A 17,857-nucleotide genomic window follows, 5' to 3' on the forward strand; every position below is an offset into this window, starting at 1 on the left:
GATTATTGGTGTCTCTTATGCAGTGATGATGATTGTGTAATGAACAGAGACTGCTCTTTGTAAATAATTGGAATCTGTTCTGGGAGCGACCTAGGCTCTTCCGTGCTGATGGCCTTCACCCCAGCAGAATCAGAGCGGCTCTTCTGTCAGACAACATCTCCAAGACATTACACACCATATGACTAGTAAGTCAAAGTCCAAATCACACTCTTTGCTGTCCAAACTTAATTGATATAAGTACCAATGTAGAACATTATATTGAAACTGTGTCTATTCCTCGTTTAGTGAGGTCAAACATTAAATCTACTGTAGGATCCAGGAAAAATCTAATTGTGAGAATGAACGGTGTTTGCGGTGGCTGAGATGCAGCTCTGTGTGTGTGTGTGTGTGTGTGTGTGAGTCGTCAGGGAAATGAAGTTCACGAGCACCGCTGAGCAGCGATTTCGGCCCTTGAGAGGTTTCATAGTGAATTGTGGCGTAACTTTGTTTTAAAAAGTGGGTGGGAAAGTCCTGAAATCAATTTCAATAGTAGGCTTACAATGAGTTTAATTTATCAACATTCATTTATCGAAGTAATGTTTTATCCTTTCATCTAAAATACAATATATTGTTTGTCCCGAGATTCTTCACGTTAGTAAATAAATAAAAATATTTGCATAAAGCGATCATGTGAAAGCAGGGTAGGTTATTTGTTCCCTCTCTGTGAAGTCTCTTCACATCCTGATAGCAATCACTAAGTTAAGTAGTCTAAACGTCTATATATTATTGTATAGCCTACTGTATATCATCTGTGGAAGGCAGAGGACCATAAAATGATTATCAAATCTAATTCAGGATTCAGGCCCCATCATGACTTACTTTTAGCTTCTGACCAAGGCTGCATCTCAATACTAGTTTTACTTGATCTTAGTGCTGCGTTCGACACTATAAATACTGTAGATCATGACATACTCTTAAATGGATAACACAATTACACTGGTATTCAGGGACAGGCATTAAAGTGGTTTAGATCGTACCTGTCTGAATTTTGTTTATTGAAACGGGGAAATATCCGAGTTAACATCAGTAAAACATGGAGTGCCGCAAGGGTCTGTTTTAGGCCCTCTGCTGTTTTCAATACACATGCTGCCCCTCTGTAATATTATATGAAAATATGGAATTAGTTTCCACTGTTATGCTGATGATACTTAGTTATATATTTCATCACGACCAGGTGAAAACTCTATAAATTATCCTGTTTGACAGATCTGTGTTAAAGATATAAAATATTGGATGACCAGTAATTTTCTTCTAATAAATTCTGTATTACTTATTGGACCAAAATTTTGTACACAGAATCTCTTAGTTACTTCATCCTCAACAGTTAAAGTTCTGGGTGTTACAGTTGTGGACAATTTCATGTTCCTAGTCACCCTGGTGTGCTAAAAATGAAAATATTAATGGAAATATACTTCAGAGACATTTTACTCTTAAACAAATCTAGGGGTGCCAATAATTGTGGCCTTGTTGTGGAGAAAAACATTTATTTCATAATGTGATTTTACCCCTACTTTTAATTATTTTAGGTTAGATTTTTGCAAAAAAATAATAATGAAAGATCAAAAGGATAAACAATGCAGATTAATTTTTACAGCCATCTTTGATCATATTTACCAGGGGTGCCAATAATTCTGACCACAACTGTATATTAGATAACTTGTCTTTCGCAAATCATATTTCATGTTACAAAAGCCTTCTTCCACCTCAGAAACATCACTAAGCTATGCAACATGTAATATGTTTCTGATGCAGAAAAGTTAGTTCATGCATTCATGACCTTTAGACTGGATTACTGTAATGCATTACTAGCTGGTTGTCCTGCATCCTTAATAAACAAGCAACAGTTAGTCCAAAATGCAGCTGCTAGATTTCTTACCAGGTCAAGAAAATATGATCATATAACCCCAATTTTATCATCTCTACACTGGTTACCTATTAAGTTCTGTATAAATTGAAAGTATTGCTACTGACCTATAAGGCCCTAAGTGGTTTAGCTCCTGTGTATTTAACTGGTCTTCTATCACCCTACAATCCATCACTTTCTTTAATATCACAAAACTCTGGGCTTCTGATAGTACCTATAGGGTTTCTAAGTCCACTAAAGGAGGGAGAGCGTTTTCACATTTGGCTCCTAAACTCTGGAATAGCCTTCCTGATAATGTTCAGGACTCAGACTCACTCTCCCAGTTTAAATCTAGATTAAAGACACTTCTCTTTATCCAATCATTCACATAATGCACCTCAAAACCTTATACTCTAGTTATATCAGATCAAAAGCACATGATTATCTATTACTTGAAACAGCAGCTCCGCTGATTATTTTTAATTTGCTTTTCTGTTTTTACCTCTGGATCCTGAGTACGCCAGCTCCAGTTTGGATCCAGCCTCTTATGAAGATTTCAGATGATCCAACACTTGTGAAGAGAGGACGCCAACCCCTGCGAGGACATCAGATGATGCCAACTCTGAAACAACATACAAAACTGCCAAATCTTCTATATACTGTTATCATTATGATCACAACTTGTAATAATTGCTTTAACCCTTTCCATTGACAGAATTTTCCAGTTTTCCGTGTTTTCACTGTTATACGGTAGGGGGCGCTATCACACATCTTCTGAAAGAGTACAGAATCTCCTGATCAAAACCTTTATTTTACAGTCTATGATCAAAACACAGGCAAAACAAGAAGCAGAAACAAGCGATAAAATCAACACGTTGTAATCTTTGAAAACAAACACAATTTTCTCAGCTTTTATTTAAAATGTTGTTGTTTTTATGAAACTTACCCACATTTAAGTGTTGATAAAAAAGAATGCCTAAAGCTACAGAGGATCTGTTATTTATTTTGATTTATAAAACGGTTAGTTCCAATCCTTGATTCTGATTGGTCAATAGCTGTGCTTTAGTCACGATTAAACACGGCTATGACCGCTTCACCCAACAGTTCTATTTATCACTGCGCCCTTAGCGACACCCTTAGCAACCACACGTATGAACACGTACATTCGAGAAGACTCATAATGAAACGCGTAATGAGACGCGTAATGAAAATAATACCGTGCAGCAAACCCAATGGGCAGTGAAATGCTTTGGTGAAAGGGTTGCAGCATTGATTTTAAACAAATCACCAAGACGGAACTCAACGCACTTCTCCGTGACTTCTACGGAACAGTCAGAAGCTCCAAAGGCGAAAAATATGGGATCAGTAAGTTAGCTATGTAGCGTTACGTGCGGGTCTGAACAGATTCCTGAATGATCCACCTTTGAGTTTGTCCTGGTGTCTGATGAGAGACAGCGAATTCACCTCATCCAATAATGTTTTGGTTGGAGTCGTAAAGACAATGAGAAGAGAGGGTCGTGATAAAACGGAGCATCACACACCGATTTCTACTAAAGATTTCAGCACCGTAAAACTGTCCGATGCGCTTAATCCCAACACACCTGAAGGACTCGTAAACAAAGTATGGTTTGACGTGCAGTTACACTTCGGATGTAGAGGAAAAGAGGGGAACCGAGAACTCATTCCAGACTCATTCCACATTTTAACAAACGAAAATGGTCTAAAGTATGTCATGAGCTTCAATGAAGACACAAAAAACCATAAGGACCCACATGACAGAAATAAGGAGAGCAGGCGTGGCTTCATGTTCCAACAAACTGGGAACCCGCTTTGTCCCGTTGCCTCTCTAGAGAAGTACTTTTCTCTTCTGCTATCTAACCCCCCTGCTTTTTACCTTCACCCCAAAAAGCAAAACCTCTCTAAATGTGTTTGGTACGTAGATCACGCAGCGGCACATAAATCATATTAGCTATTTATAATTTGTGTTAAATCTTGTTGTGTTCAAGTTTTTTCTCGTTTTTGACTGTTGCAGGTACACAAGAGAGCCTATGGGTGTGAACTACCTCGCAACAATGTTGCCGAGAATTTGTAAAGCAGCAGCACCTCCAAGGCTTACACAAATCACTGCCTTCGCAGGGCCATGGTTGTCCGATGCTGGTCTCGAATCGAGGGAAATTACGTCTGTGAGTGGACATAAGTGTGAAAGTTCACTACAGAGCTACTGGAGGCCAAACTTAAAGAAAGCACTGGAGCGACATTCTTGCTGCAACAGAAAACACTGCTGACAGTGCCGAGCCCCAACTAAAGAGAACCGCGTTAAATATCAGTGGAGCCGATTGAAATGAGACAAATATTTAATGCGTGCACAATAAACGGAGATGTTCAAATAAATTTAAATAAACAACAGTAAAAAAAGTATCTCTTGTTAGGCAGCATTTTAGCAACTAAATTAATAACATTAATAAAATAGATTAAAGACCTAACTGTTATCTATCAAAATATGTGCCCTTGTGTTTTTATTTAGGCTATGTAAATATTTAGTTTAGTGCAGAGAGAAAATAACGGAATAAACAAAAAAATAAAAGTTTTCTCATGCTGAGAGATAAGCTATGCCTATTTGTGTACGAGGAAATTTCACAAATATTGTGTTGTAAAAAATAAAAAGAATGAGACAAAGTTTGAGAACGGTTTGTTGTTTTTATTTGAGCTTTCATGCATATTACACATTGGAACGTTGTTGTTCACGGTCAGGGACTATTTTTTTCTAGCCGAAGGAATGCTTTTATTGATTTAACTTCATGAAAGTTGCACTAATACATTTTTTTTTTTTTTTTTTACTTTAATATTGTGTGGTAACCGTTTTATAAAAGCAATAAGGTACTCGAGGCAAGTGCTGTATCGTGAATAAGTAACGGCTTAACTCCGCTTTGCGTCGTGCCTAACAACGCCCTTCAGCCGTTACTTATTCACGATACAGCACAGCCTCTCGTACCTTATTGCTTACATATTGTATGTTCAGATATTCATTCAACAAAATATTCTGGGGCCATGAAAGTTTTGTGAAAATTATAAAAAAATAAAAAAACGCTGGCAGTTGCAATTTTTTTTAAAGACTCATAAGGAAAGGGTTAATGAGCTTGTTGTTTCTGCCTAAATGAATACATGATGTTAGCTAGCATGATCTGTATTATCTTAGAACTGTACATTTTGACATATTGACATTACTTTGACACAGTATATAGACACATGCATTCGTGAGTAGCCTAAATCTTCGCTCAGTCATTCATGAGCTCAGAACTCGTAATTATGATATTTTCAACTCCACTTGAACGACACATACAGTAAACACAGCAGTAAAGTGACTCTCCTTGATCAGGAATGAGGAATTAAACTGCTTTACAGACACTCCTGTTTTACACAAGTCACTCAAACACAGAACCAGGAAACTATTTCAGCTCCTCAGTTCAGAGAAACAGAAACTGAAGTGTTGTTGAGCTGTTGTGTGTTTGTGTCTCTCTGTATTCATGCAGTAAAATGGCTGAAGCCAGATTTTCTCAGGATGAGTTCACGTGTCCAGTGTGTCTGGATCTCCTGAAGGATCCAGTGACTATCCTCTGTGGACACAGTTACTGTAAGATCTGTATTACAGACTGCTGGGATCAGGAGGATGAGAAGAGAGTCTACAGCTGCCCTCAGTGCAGACAGACCTTCAGTCCAAGACCTGCTTTAGCTAAAAACACCATTCTGGCTGAACTGGTGGAGAAACTGAAGAAGACTAAACTTCCTGCTGACTGTTACGCTGGAACTGGAGACGTGGAGTGTGACGTCTGTACTGGAAGAAAATACAAAGCCGTCAAGTCCTGTCTGGTGTGTCAGGAATCTTACTGTCAAACTCATTTAGACCGTCATGAGGAATATCACTCTCGTAAACCACACAAAGTGATTGATGCCACTGGACGACTGCAGGACATGATCTGCCGGAAACATGATAAAGAGCTAGAAATGTTCTGTGTCACTGATCAAGAATGCATTTGTTTCCGGTGTAAAGAGTATGAACATAAAAACCACAAAACTGTATCAACTGCAGCACAGAGGACAGAGAAACAGGTATGAACTGAGAGGGATTGATCACGCAGTGATATGAAATATATATGAATATATATGCAGATATGAAAGGTAAATAGACATAGCCCCACCTACTGGCAACAGAAACTGGCATGGTTTAACACAGTAATGCAGTACTAACCACATAATTATTGTGTACTAAGCATGCTAGAAACATACTAAACATGCTAGCAACACTTAGCTGAGTCATGAAGCATGCTATTATCACCATTATACAAAACATTTTGTAACTGACTTTGACATACTCTTACTATATAGGACAGAGAAACAGGTATGAACTGAGAGGGATTGATCACGCAGAAATGAAAGTGTCTTCATTTACTCACTCATTTACTCATGTTGTCCCAAACCGGTTTGACTCACTTTCTTCTGTAGATTGTAAAGATGATATTTTGAAGAATGTCTATTTTACTCTATACATTGAAAGTCAATGGGGTACAAAAGTTTCAAGCTCCAAAAAGGATAAAAAACATAAAATTAATCTTAACCACTAGTGGTTTAAAAACGAAGTGTGATTAATTGTATTAACGTGCACTTGTAGTGTACTTCAAATTAAAAGTATATTTAAAATAAAAACTGTACATGCAGAAAATATTATATTAATGAAATAAAAGGCCATTTAAGTGCACTTAAAGAGAGTAAATGTTCATGACGGTTTCACTTAATAAATACAATATGAAAGAATGTCAAATTAAAAGTTTTACTTTAAAGTGCATTTTAATATTTAATATTAAATAATATTTAATATTAATTTAATATTTCAATGTGACTCTTTTGTCACGCTATAAAGAAGTGCACTTATTTTGATGTGTTGATTGACATACCAAAGTACCTGATTATAAGCGTTAGTGTGTTATTCGATATATTTAAAGTTAATATGTTTTTAATGTACAACTTCATTATTACAGTATATTTTAGTTTATCATAAATGCTTGTCTGTACAGATGACAGTACACTTTAACTATTTTTTAAAAAGAATAGAATTATGAAATAACATTTGAAGAAGTTCTTAGAAATCACTAATAAGTTCAGCTAATTGCTTTAAATATAAATATAATAGATGTTCATTTAATGGCAATTAACATGCAACTACGTGTCTGTAAACATTACATTCAGTTCACACTTACAGTGAGGAAAATAAGTATTTGAACACCCTGCTATTTTGCAAGTTCTCCCACTTAGAAATCATGGAGGGGTCTGAAATTGTCATCGTAGGTGCATGTCCACTGTGTGAGACATAATCTAAAAAAAAAAATCCAGAAATCACAATGTATGATTTTTTAACTATTTATTTGTATGATACAGCTGCAAATAAGTATTTGAACACCTGAGAAAATCAATGTTAATATTTGGTACAGTAGCCTTTGTTTGCAATTACAGAGGTCAAACGTTTCCTGTAGTTTTTCACCAGGTTTGCACACACTGCAGGAGGGATTTTGGCCCACTCCTCCATACAGATCGTCTCTAGATCAGTCAGGTTTCTGGGCTGTTGCTGAGAAACACGGAGTTTGAGCTCCCTCCAAAGATTTTCTATTGGGTTTAGGTCTGGAGACTGGCTAGGCCACGCCAGAACCTTGATATGCTTCTTACAGAGCCACTCCTTGGTTATCCTGGCTGTGTGCTTCGGGTCATTGTCATGTTGGAAGACCCAGCCTCGACCCATCTTCAATGCTCTAACTGATGCTTGAGTCAATGCTTGAGTCAAGATGGCGCCAGTGTGTAAGGCAAGCCGTCTGACAGCATCACGCTGCGCTTATTATCTGTTTGCTGCTATTTTAATTCTGTGTCTTTGCTGCCGGGATGTAACAAGCCTTCTCGTATATGATCGCCAAAGTTTGTTTGACATTCGAGCGTCATGTGAAGCTTTGGGGCTTTCGAGAGATCGCTTGGGAGAACAGGCTGGAAGCCTACCTCCATGGTTGCATAACATCCCAGACCACCTGCGCTGTTTGCCGTGGGAATTTCCCCGAAAAAAGCGCCACAGGAGACGAGGAAGGCGTGCTGGAGTGCTTGTTCGCCTCAAGGCGTACCTGAGGTCTTCGGATGTGCCCGATCCCCGTTTCCTCTGCGGTGGGGGCTGCGGTCGCCAGCGCTGGTGCTCGGAGGTCGCGCGTCTGCGATGGATCCGCCCCGTCTTCCCCTGCCAGATTGCAGTTGCGTTGCGGCCCGTCGAGGCCCTCTCCAACCTGGAAAATGATGTACTGTGGGCTGACACCGGGCGGAGAAACCCGGTGTCGGCAAGGAAATGTCGGCTTGACTGTCGACTTGGTGTGAGAACGGCTAATCTGCGTGCACTGCAACGAGCCCCAAAGCCAAACAGTTTGGATTTAACTCTTTGTATGGCATTGATTAATGTCAGATCAATGGCCAACAAAACTTTTATACTAAATTACTTTTTTACATCTCATAAATTGGATTTTATGCTGCTGACTGAGACTTGGCTTCATGTTGGTGAGTCTGCATCCTTTTCTGAACTTCTCCCTCCAAACTGTACATTTTTTAACACTCCTCGGACTACTGGTAAAGGTGGAGGACTTGCCACTGTGTTTAAATCCACCTTGCAGTGTCGGCTGTCTGTATCTGTTAATTACTCAAGCTTTGAGCTGCAGTTATTTGAACTAAACGCCACTTCTCCGATACTGTGTGCAGTTGTGTATCGCCCACCAAAATTCAACAAAACTTTTATGCAAGACTTTGCGGATTTTATAGCAGGTCTAAGGTTGAATTATGATCATTTTATAATTTGTGGTGATTTTAATTTACATGTGTGTTGTGAAAACAAACCCATGGTTAAAGACTTCTTAAATCTTCTAAATGCTTTTAATCTCACTCAGTCAGTGTCCGGCCCGACACATGAAAAGGGTCATACATTAGATCTTGTGCTGTCTCATGGTTTGTGTGTTCATATAAATGAAATATGCAGTGCATGTATTTCGGACCACTTTCCGGTCTTGTTTACGATTACAGTTCCATGTTCTGTAATTAAGTCTCCTATTTCACAGCGCCACCGTGTATTTAACAGTCAAACCCCGGCACAGTTCTCTGCTGTTTTTAAAGACTCTGTGCTTTATAAATTGGATGGAGGTGATGTTAATGGTGCTGATGGACTCATAACTCTTTTTAATTCAACTTGCACAAATATCTTAGACTCTGTAGCTCCTTTGAAGACGAAACGCACTAAACCGCTTTCAGAGCCTTGGTTAAATGACACTACCCGAGCGATCAGACGTGCATGTCGGCAAGCTGAGCGAAGGTGGAAGAAAGATAAACTCAGAGTGTCTTATGAAATTTTACAGCAATATCTATCTGATTATCAAAGGGCTGTAAAACTGGCAAAATCTGATTATTTTTCTAAACTGGTTGCAAATAACCGTCACAAGCCACAAGTTCTGTTCAATATGGTTAACAATATTACAAATCCTCGCAAATCTTTTCCTGTTACACCTACACTGGACCTTTGTAATTCTTTTTTAGAATTTTTTGTTGAGAAGATTTCTGTTCTTCGATCTTCTGTAACCACATCCTGTGATCCTGATCCCTCTGCTCCTCCTGTATGCCTCGCGGTACTAGATCAGTTTGAGCCCATATCAATCCTATCCCTATCTGAGGTGGTCCATAAACTGCGGCCTACAAACTGTCCCTCAGATAGCATCCCTTCTTGTTTGATTAGAGAAGTCTTTGATACTGTTGGACCGTGTATTTTATTATTGATAAATACTTGTCTCGTCTCTGGTCAGGTTCCGTCCGCCTTTAAACATGCTTTTGTGCAACCGCTGCTAAAAAAGGAAAATCTTAATCCCGCTATTCTTTCTAACTTCAGGCCCATTTCAAAACTGTGCTTCCTATCTAAAGTCGTGGAGAAAGTAGTTTCTATGCAGCTGCAAACTTTTTTAATTAGTAATAATATTTATGAAAAGTTCCAGTCCGGCTTTAGATCCCGTCATAGTACTGAAACTGCATTGTTGAGAGTTTTTAATGATTTGATTTTAACTGTCGATTCAGGAGCCTCTGCTGTCTTAGTGCTTTTAGACCTTACTGCAGCCTTTGACACTGTGGACCACTCAATTCTCCTGGCACGTTTGGAGAGTTGTGTAGGAATCAAAGGTAGTGCACTAAGGTGGTTTCAATCTTATCTAACTGACAGGAGCTTCTCTGTCCAACTCGGTGATTTTTTATCTGAAACGGCTCCATTTACCTGCGGTGTCCCTCAAGGTTCCGTCTTAGGCCCCATTTTATTTTCTTTGTATATGCTGCCCCTGGCCTCCATTTTTGAAAGGTACGAGGTCTCCTTTCACTGTTATGCAGACGACATTCAAATTTATTTGCCCCTGAATGTAAAAAATCTGCAGCCCCTGTTTGATTGTATGAAAGACATTAAAACATGGATGAATTTAAACTTCTTAAATTTAAATGGAGACAAGACAGAGATTATAGTATTTGGAAACCCTAAACCTCTTGATTTAAATTATCTTGGCCCCTTGGCTTCGAACAGTCGTTCAACTGTGAGGAGTCTTGGTGTTGTGTTAGATAGTGCATTCAAGCTTGATAAACAAATATCCGCCACTGTAAGATCATGTTTTTTCCAGTTGAGAACTATAGCCAAGGTAAAGGCATATCTCCATCCTAAAGATCTGGAAAGGGTGATAAATGCCCTTATAACCTCTCGCCTTGACTACTGTAACTCGTTGTACATAGGCTTAGATAAGTCATCGATTCAGCGTCTGCAGTTAGTCCAGAATGCGGCTGCACGTCTCTTGACAGGAAAGAGGAAGAGGGACCATATCACACCTGTGTTGCGTCACCTCCACTGGCTCCCTGTTCATTTTAGGATCGATTTTAAAATTTTACTACTGACTTTTAAATGCTTAAATGGCCTGGCTCCATTATATTTAACAGAGCTTCTGCACGCTCATATCCCGGCTAGAGCGCTAAGATCCGCTAATCTCCTCCTCTTGGATGTACCGAGAAGCAGGCTAAAAACCAGAGGTGATCGAGCATTCAGTGTAGCTGCCCCTCAATTGTGGAACAACTTGCCAGTCCATATCAGAACCTGCCAAACTCTGGAATGCTTTAAATCATTGTTAAAAACTCATTATTTTTCTTTGGCTTTTCTTTCGAGTTAGGGCTGTTAATTTCCTGGTAATTTTAATTTTAATTTTATTTTAATTTTCACTATACCTCGTATACTGTATATTACACATGTTTTATTGTTGTATAAATGTATGAGCAGTAATTTGTTGTTGTTTTAACCTGTGAAGCACCTTGGTCAACCATGGTTGTTTTTAAGTGTGCTATATATAAATAAATTGATTGATTGATTGATTGATTAACTGAGGGAAGGAGGTTGTTCCCCAAAATCTCGCAATACATGGCCCCGGTCATCCTCTCCTTAAAGGGATACTTCACCTCTGGGAAGATGAATGTGTATTTAAAATAGGTCATTTATGTAGAAGAAATGTGAAGAAATTTTTTAATTTGGAGCTTTCTAGACTGAGAAAAGCCAGAAAATGTATTTTTGGCTTATGTGGATGAAAGACAACAACTCCCAGAATGCACTTGCTTCACTGCCCTAGGAGGCCACGCCTACCGGTAAGACAGCGCAGTTGAAAACAAGTTAGGCTACCCTATGAGGCTACCAGTGAGTCTCCGTGACGAGTCTGCCTGGGATTTCGGGATTGCCCAAAATGTCCGGGATTCGGCTTTTGCGTTCTACAGTCGCCATTCATTCATCATGTTTACTGTGGCGAGCAGGACGAGGCTGACGGCCGTGGGAGAACGGCGCGAGGCCGGTGGCGTCATTACTGAGACGCGCCGGTCTCGCAACGGAGGTGCAGGAATTTTCTTAGCAATGTTTAAAACGCACATCAACCGATCACTTGATTAGCGTTCATGTAAACACTACATTCAGACTCACCGGTCGGAATGAATTCAGTTAGATTGAAACAAGAGGTGTGCATGTAAACAATGAATGGCAACCGCAGAAAGCAAAAGCAGAATCCCGGACATTTTGAACGATCTCGCCCGCCGGACAAGTCCGGGAAAAGGAGGATATAACCCCTACTTACTCAGCTTTCTCCAACTATTCAGCATTCTCCACAGAACAAGAGCCTGCTAGCTTAGCTTCCAAAGAAAGACGGCTGACTGTGTGTACATTCTGTGAGTGAGATCCCACCCTCTATGGGCGGGCTGAAAACATGCGGAACAACGCCATCTACTGGCTGTAGTCTTTAGCCTCTGGCCAGAAAATCCTCCGATGACGCAAAATGACGATTTTTGCGTCATCGGAGGATTTTTTCCAGACAAAAAATACATAAATCTCTCCTCTCAGAGGGATATGAGGGTGGAAAGCATGGTAATTCGAAAATACTACAGGTTTTCTACTAATACAAAGCTTAATGCTAAATCCTGAAGTAACCCTTTAATACAGTGCAGTCGCCCTGTCCCATGTGCAGAAAAACACCCCCAAAGCATGATGCTACCACCCCCATGCTTCACAGTAGGGATGGTGTTCTTGGGATGGTACTCATCATTCTTCTTCCTCCAAACACGTTTAGTGGAATTATGACCAAAAAGTTCTATTTTGGTCTCATCTGACCACATTACTTTCTCCCATGACTCCTCTGGATCATCCAAATGGTCATTGGCAAACTTAAGACAGGCCTTGACATGTGCTGGTTTAAGCAGGGGAACCTTCCGTGCCATGCATGATTTCAAACCATGACGTCTTAGTTTATTACCAACAGTAACCTTGGAAACGGTGGTCCCAGCTCTTTTCAGGTCATTGACCAGCTCCTCCCGTGTAGTTCTGGGCTGATTTATCATCTTTCTTAGGATCATTGAGACCCCACGAGGTGAGATCTTGCATGGAGCCCCAGTCCGAGGGAGATTGACAGTCATGTTTAGCTTCTTCCATTTTCTAATGATTGCTCCAACAGTGGACCTTTTTTCACCAAGCTGCTTGGCAATTTCCCCGTAGCCATTTCCAGCCTTGTGGAGCTGTACAATTTTGTCTCTAGTGTCTTTGGACAGCTCTTTGGTCTTGGCCATGTTAGTAGTTGGATTCTTACTGATTGTATGGGGTGGACAGGTGTCTTTATGCAGCTAACGACCTCAAACAGGTGCATCTAATTTAGGATAATAAATGGAGTGGAGGTGGACATTTTAAAGGCAGACTAACAGGTCTTTGAAGGTCAGAATTCTAGCTGATAGACAGGTGTTCAAATACTTATTTGCAGCTGTATCATACAAATAAATAGTTAAAAAATCATATATTGTGATTTCTGGATTTTTTTTTTTTAGATTATGTCTCTCACAGTGGACATGCACCTACGATGACAATTTCAGACCCCTCCATGATTTCCAAGTGGGAGAACTTGCAAAATAGCAGGGTGTTCAAATACTTATTTTCCTCACTGTAAGTATATTCTTTTAAAGTATATTATTTAGATGCACATTTTTAAAGGAATGCTTCTTTTAAAAGTACTTCTTTTTTTAAAGGACCAATTTTGATTCACAAATCAAATCATTGATCAACTCATGTACGCAGAGCCCAAATCAAAGATGATGACGTCAATAACATCAAACTTCACTGATCTGTGGTTTGAACCTACAGTATAAACTTACAATGCTAGATCTTTAACCCTTATTGTGTGATAGTAGTTTTATGTAATTTGCTGTCATTGGTTTGTCCTCCAGAAACAGCTGAAGGAGACGCAGATGAAGATCCGTCAGAGAATCCAGCAGAGACAGAAAGATCTTCATCAGCTGAGAGAGGCTGTGGAGTCTCATAAGGTGAGTCTGGAGAAGAAGAGAAGTTTGAGACGTCTCAGTTTGGACTCACTGAACTCACTGTGTGATTGTGATGTGTGTAACAGCGCTCTGCACACACAGCAGTGGAGGACAGTGAGAAGATCTTCACTGAGATCATCCGCTCCATTGAGAGAAGCCACTCTGAGGTCACACAGCGGATCAGAGATCAGGAAAAGACTGCAGTGAGTCGAGCTGAAGGACGACTGGAGCGACTGGAGCAGGAGATCAATGATCTGAGGAGGAGAGACGCTGAGCTGGAGCAGCTTTCACACACACACCATCACATCCAGTTCCTGCAGGTAACAGAGATCTAGAAGAACTGGATCATAGTGGACTTGAGCAAGAGACTCACAGAGAAACATTTCATGAGAGCAGAATGAGACTAACTTAAGCAGGGCAAAAAAAACACTCTAAAGCTCAGCTATTTGTATTTAATAAAAACATTAAACTAAACCACATTCATTTAACTGCAAATAACATGCAATTAAGTTTCTGAAAACATTACAGCCAATCTGCACTTATATATTTTTAAAGTATATTATTTCTGTTACAAGTACGGTACTTTCTTTTTCACAAGGAGTGTAAGTGTGAAATACTAGAGTTTGTAGCATTAAATGATGAATATGAGAAGAATGTGCTGATTGTGTGAAAGTGCTGGATTGAAGCGAGTCACTGAAGAGAAGTGAAGTCAACAAGAGCCGCTCAGATCTGATATAGTGCAGGTTATTGGCTGAAGTGTGGAGATGATGAGTTTTGATTTCTGTTTTCTGTAGAGTTTCCAGTCTCTCTCAGCACCTCCTGAATCTACAGACGAACCCGACGTTTCCTTCAGTTCTCTCTCCTCTTTTGATGGCGTGAGAGAATCTGTCCGTCAGCTGAGAGACAAACTGGAGGATTTCTGCAAAGAGGAGCTCAAGAAGATCTCTGATAGAGGTAAAGTCCTGCGCCTCGTTTATACAGACGTGCGGAGAATGATCCGAAATGTGAACGTACAACAGTTTCTGAAATGTTCCTATGATTTATAAAACATACGCACAAATAAAGTCCCACTTTATAAATCACAGTTCATCTTTAATTCAAGTGCATCAACTCTACAGAACAGCCACAAACATCCCTTGATGGTTTACAAGTAATAAATACTTATGTATATATATTGAAATTGAAATCCATTGAAATTTAGGATTGAATCCGATACGTGTGTTTTATATATGAGGCATCTGGAGATTCTTCTGTTCTCAGAAATGAGTCCTGCATCATCTAATATCAGATTAGAAACGTCTTAGAAATGGATGTATTTTATCTTGTCATTTCTCTTCACACTGTTCATGTCTGTTTATTTCCACAGTCACATTCACCAACATGAATCCCAAGACCAGGAACGACTTCCTACAATGTAAGTCACTGAGAAACAAGCAGAAAAACTCACTGAATGTGTTCATGTTCTTCCTGGAGAAGGAGAAATAAACATGATAGAAGAGTTTTATAATTGATCATGTAAATGATGATTTGCACAGGATATCTGATCAGCTGCACTGAGACACTGATGATACATTGTTCAGATACATTAAAAGATCAGACAGATTCATAATTCCTGATTCTGATGTGTTTTCTCTCCATCAGATTCCCATCAGCTGACTCTGGATCTGAACACAGTGAATAAACACCTCCGTCTGTCTGAGAGGAACAGAGTGATTACTTACACCGACACACAACAGTCGTATCCTGATCATCCAGACAGATTTGATAACAATTTGCAGGTGTTGTGTAGAGAGAGTGTGTGTGGACGCTGTTACTGGGAGATTGAGTGAACTGGGAGTTGTGTGTGTATATCAGTGTCATATAAGAGCATCAGCAGGAAGAGATCGGGTATTGAGTGTGCGTTTGTATGTAATGATCAGTCCTGGAGTTTGTCCTACTCTTCCTCCAGATACACATTCTGGCACAATAAGATAGAGACTGATCTCCCTGTAAAGCCCATCAGCAGAAGAATAGGAGTGTATGTGGATCACAGTGCAGGAACTCTGTCCTTCTACAGCGTCTCTGACACAATGAGCCTCATCCACACAGTCCAGACCACATTCACTCAGACGCTCTATCCTGGGTTTGGGGTTTATTCTGGATCATCAGTGAAACTGTGTTGATGTTTCAGAATAGACTGTAGAGAGATTTTACCCAGAATACATTGAGCTGATAAATCAGTAACAGTGAGATGTTACAGAGACTCATTCAAAATCAGAATTATGGCAAACTGTGCATTTCTGCAGGGATTATATTGAAATATAAAATATTAGCAGAATATTTACAATGAAATTAAATAATAATTATTACAAACAACTAATTTCAGTCCTATTTTTAGTCTGGATCATGGAAACTTGGATCAAGGTGACACATTGGTGAGGAAAGAAGAGTGGCAGAGAGAGGGAGGACTAGAATCCTCACTGTTCTGTACATCCATACATTCATCCGACTATTCCATACATTTTCCAGAAGTGAAGCTTGTCCTGTAGGGTCGTGGAGAAGCTGGAGTCTTTCCCAGCGTCTCGGGTCGTAGGCAGGAAAACACCCTGGACAGAATGGCCGGTCCATCACAGGATGAGACACACACATTCATATTCACACACACACACACACACACACACACACACACACACACACACACACACACACACACACACACATACTGGTTTATGTGGATTAGCCAGACTTTTTCTCCAAACAGGCCCGGTGGTGGTTTAGATGGACTACCCTTTCCTGAGGTCCTAGAGCTATGAGAATTCGATTAAAACACTCAAAAAAAATTGAAAAAAATTCAGGACACTTTAGACTTCAGATACACCCTTCAGAGCGTGATACACACCACCCTAAACCTATTGTGGTTTATAGAGACATTTCTCTTTTTGAAGAATATGTGACTTATAAGGACCAAAACAAACATTATTGGGACTTTAAAGGGACAATGACGTCACTTGCTCATTAACATAAATACACTAACATAAATACACATTAACCTGACACCACCAAGCATTAATGGGACTTGAATTATTATTTCATTGCACAACTCTAACATCACCATTGTTAGTTGGTGACACTGACTAACAGCCAGATAACAGCCTGTAAGAGCTAAACAATAGATTGTCACACAACACCAGTGCCATGACAATGAGAATTGAGGAAAAAAGTCAAGTCAACTTTATTTATATAGCACTTTTCACATTACAGATTGTATCAAAGCAGCTTCACAGTATTCAATTAAAATAATACATCAATGTTTGTTTCTAGTGTAAAACGTCCACGTTTGGTAATGCTGATCAATAGAATTGTTGATTGATTAATTAAATTAAATTAAGTTAAGTTTATTTAATCAAATAAGTTATTCTTACCCAACTTCAAAATACCCATGGTTGCTCATAACAAAAAATAAATAAAATATAAAAAAAACTAAAAACTGTTTAACAGTTTGCTTTTGTGACTTTGGACTTTTGGGTCTTAAGCTTATTCGCCGTATCCCCCAGAGTTAGATAAGTCCACACACACCCTTCTCATCTCGGTGTGTGCCGTAACTCTGTCTGACGCACCCACCGCTAGCCTAGCTTAGCACAAAGACTGGAGGTAAACGGCTCCAGCTAGCATACTGCTCCCAATAAGTGACAAAATAACGCCAACATTTTCCTATTGACATGTTGTGATTTGTATAGTCACAGCATGTACAAATAACAAGGTCACATGAGACATGGACATCTTCTAACCGTATACATACTGGGAACTATATTCTCAGAAGACGAAGCACTGCTACTTGGGCGGAGGGATTTGCTCGCAGGACCTGAGAAGCCCGTGGTGAGGAGCAGAGAGTTCGCTCAGAGGGTTGCGCTAATCACTCCAGCCAGCAGTGCTTCGCCTTCTATATAGTAAAATCTATGAGAATATAGTTCCCAGTGTGTATACGGTTAGAAGACGGCTGTGTATCATGTGACCTTGTTATTCGTACACACAGTGACTATACAAATCACAACATGTAAATAGGAGAATGTTGGCGTTATTCTG

The 17,857-nt window shown here is 39.6% G+C and overlaps 1 pseudogene across 1 annotated transcript; it reads left to right on the forward strand.

Annotated features, from left to right (window-relative positions):
- Positions 1 to 5,355: 5,355 nt before the first annotated feature.
- Positions 5,356 to 17,418, forward strand: LOC311086831 (tripartite motif-containing protein 16-like protein; annotated as a pseudogene). The gene is made up of 6 exons: positions 5,356 to 5,989; positions 13,703 to 13,798; positions 13,882 to 14,115; positions 14,590 to 14,799; positions 15,162 to 15,209; positions 15,437 to 17,418. The product of its transcript is annotated as a tripartite motif-containing protein 16-like protein (transcript).
- The last annotated feature ends 439 nt before the right edge of the window (positions 17,419 to 17,857 follow it).

Source organism: Abramis brama (assembly GCF_963993115.1).
Source record: "Abramis brama genome assembly, chromosome: 1".
Lineage (NCBI taxonomy): Eukaryota > Metazoa > Chordata > Actinopteri > Cypriniformes > Leuciscidae > Abramis > Abramis brama.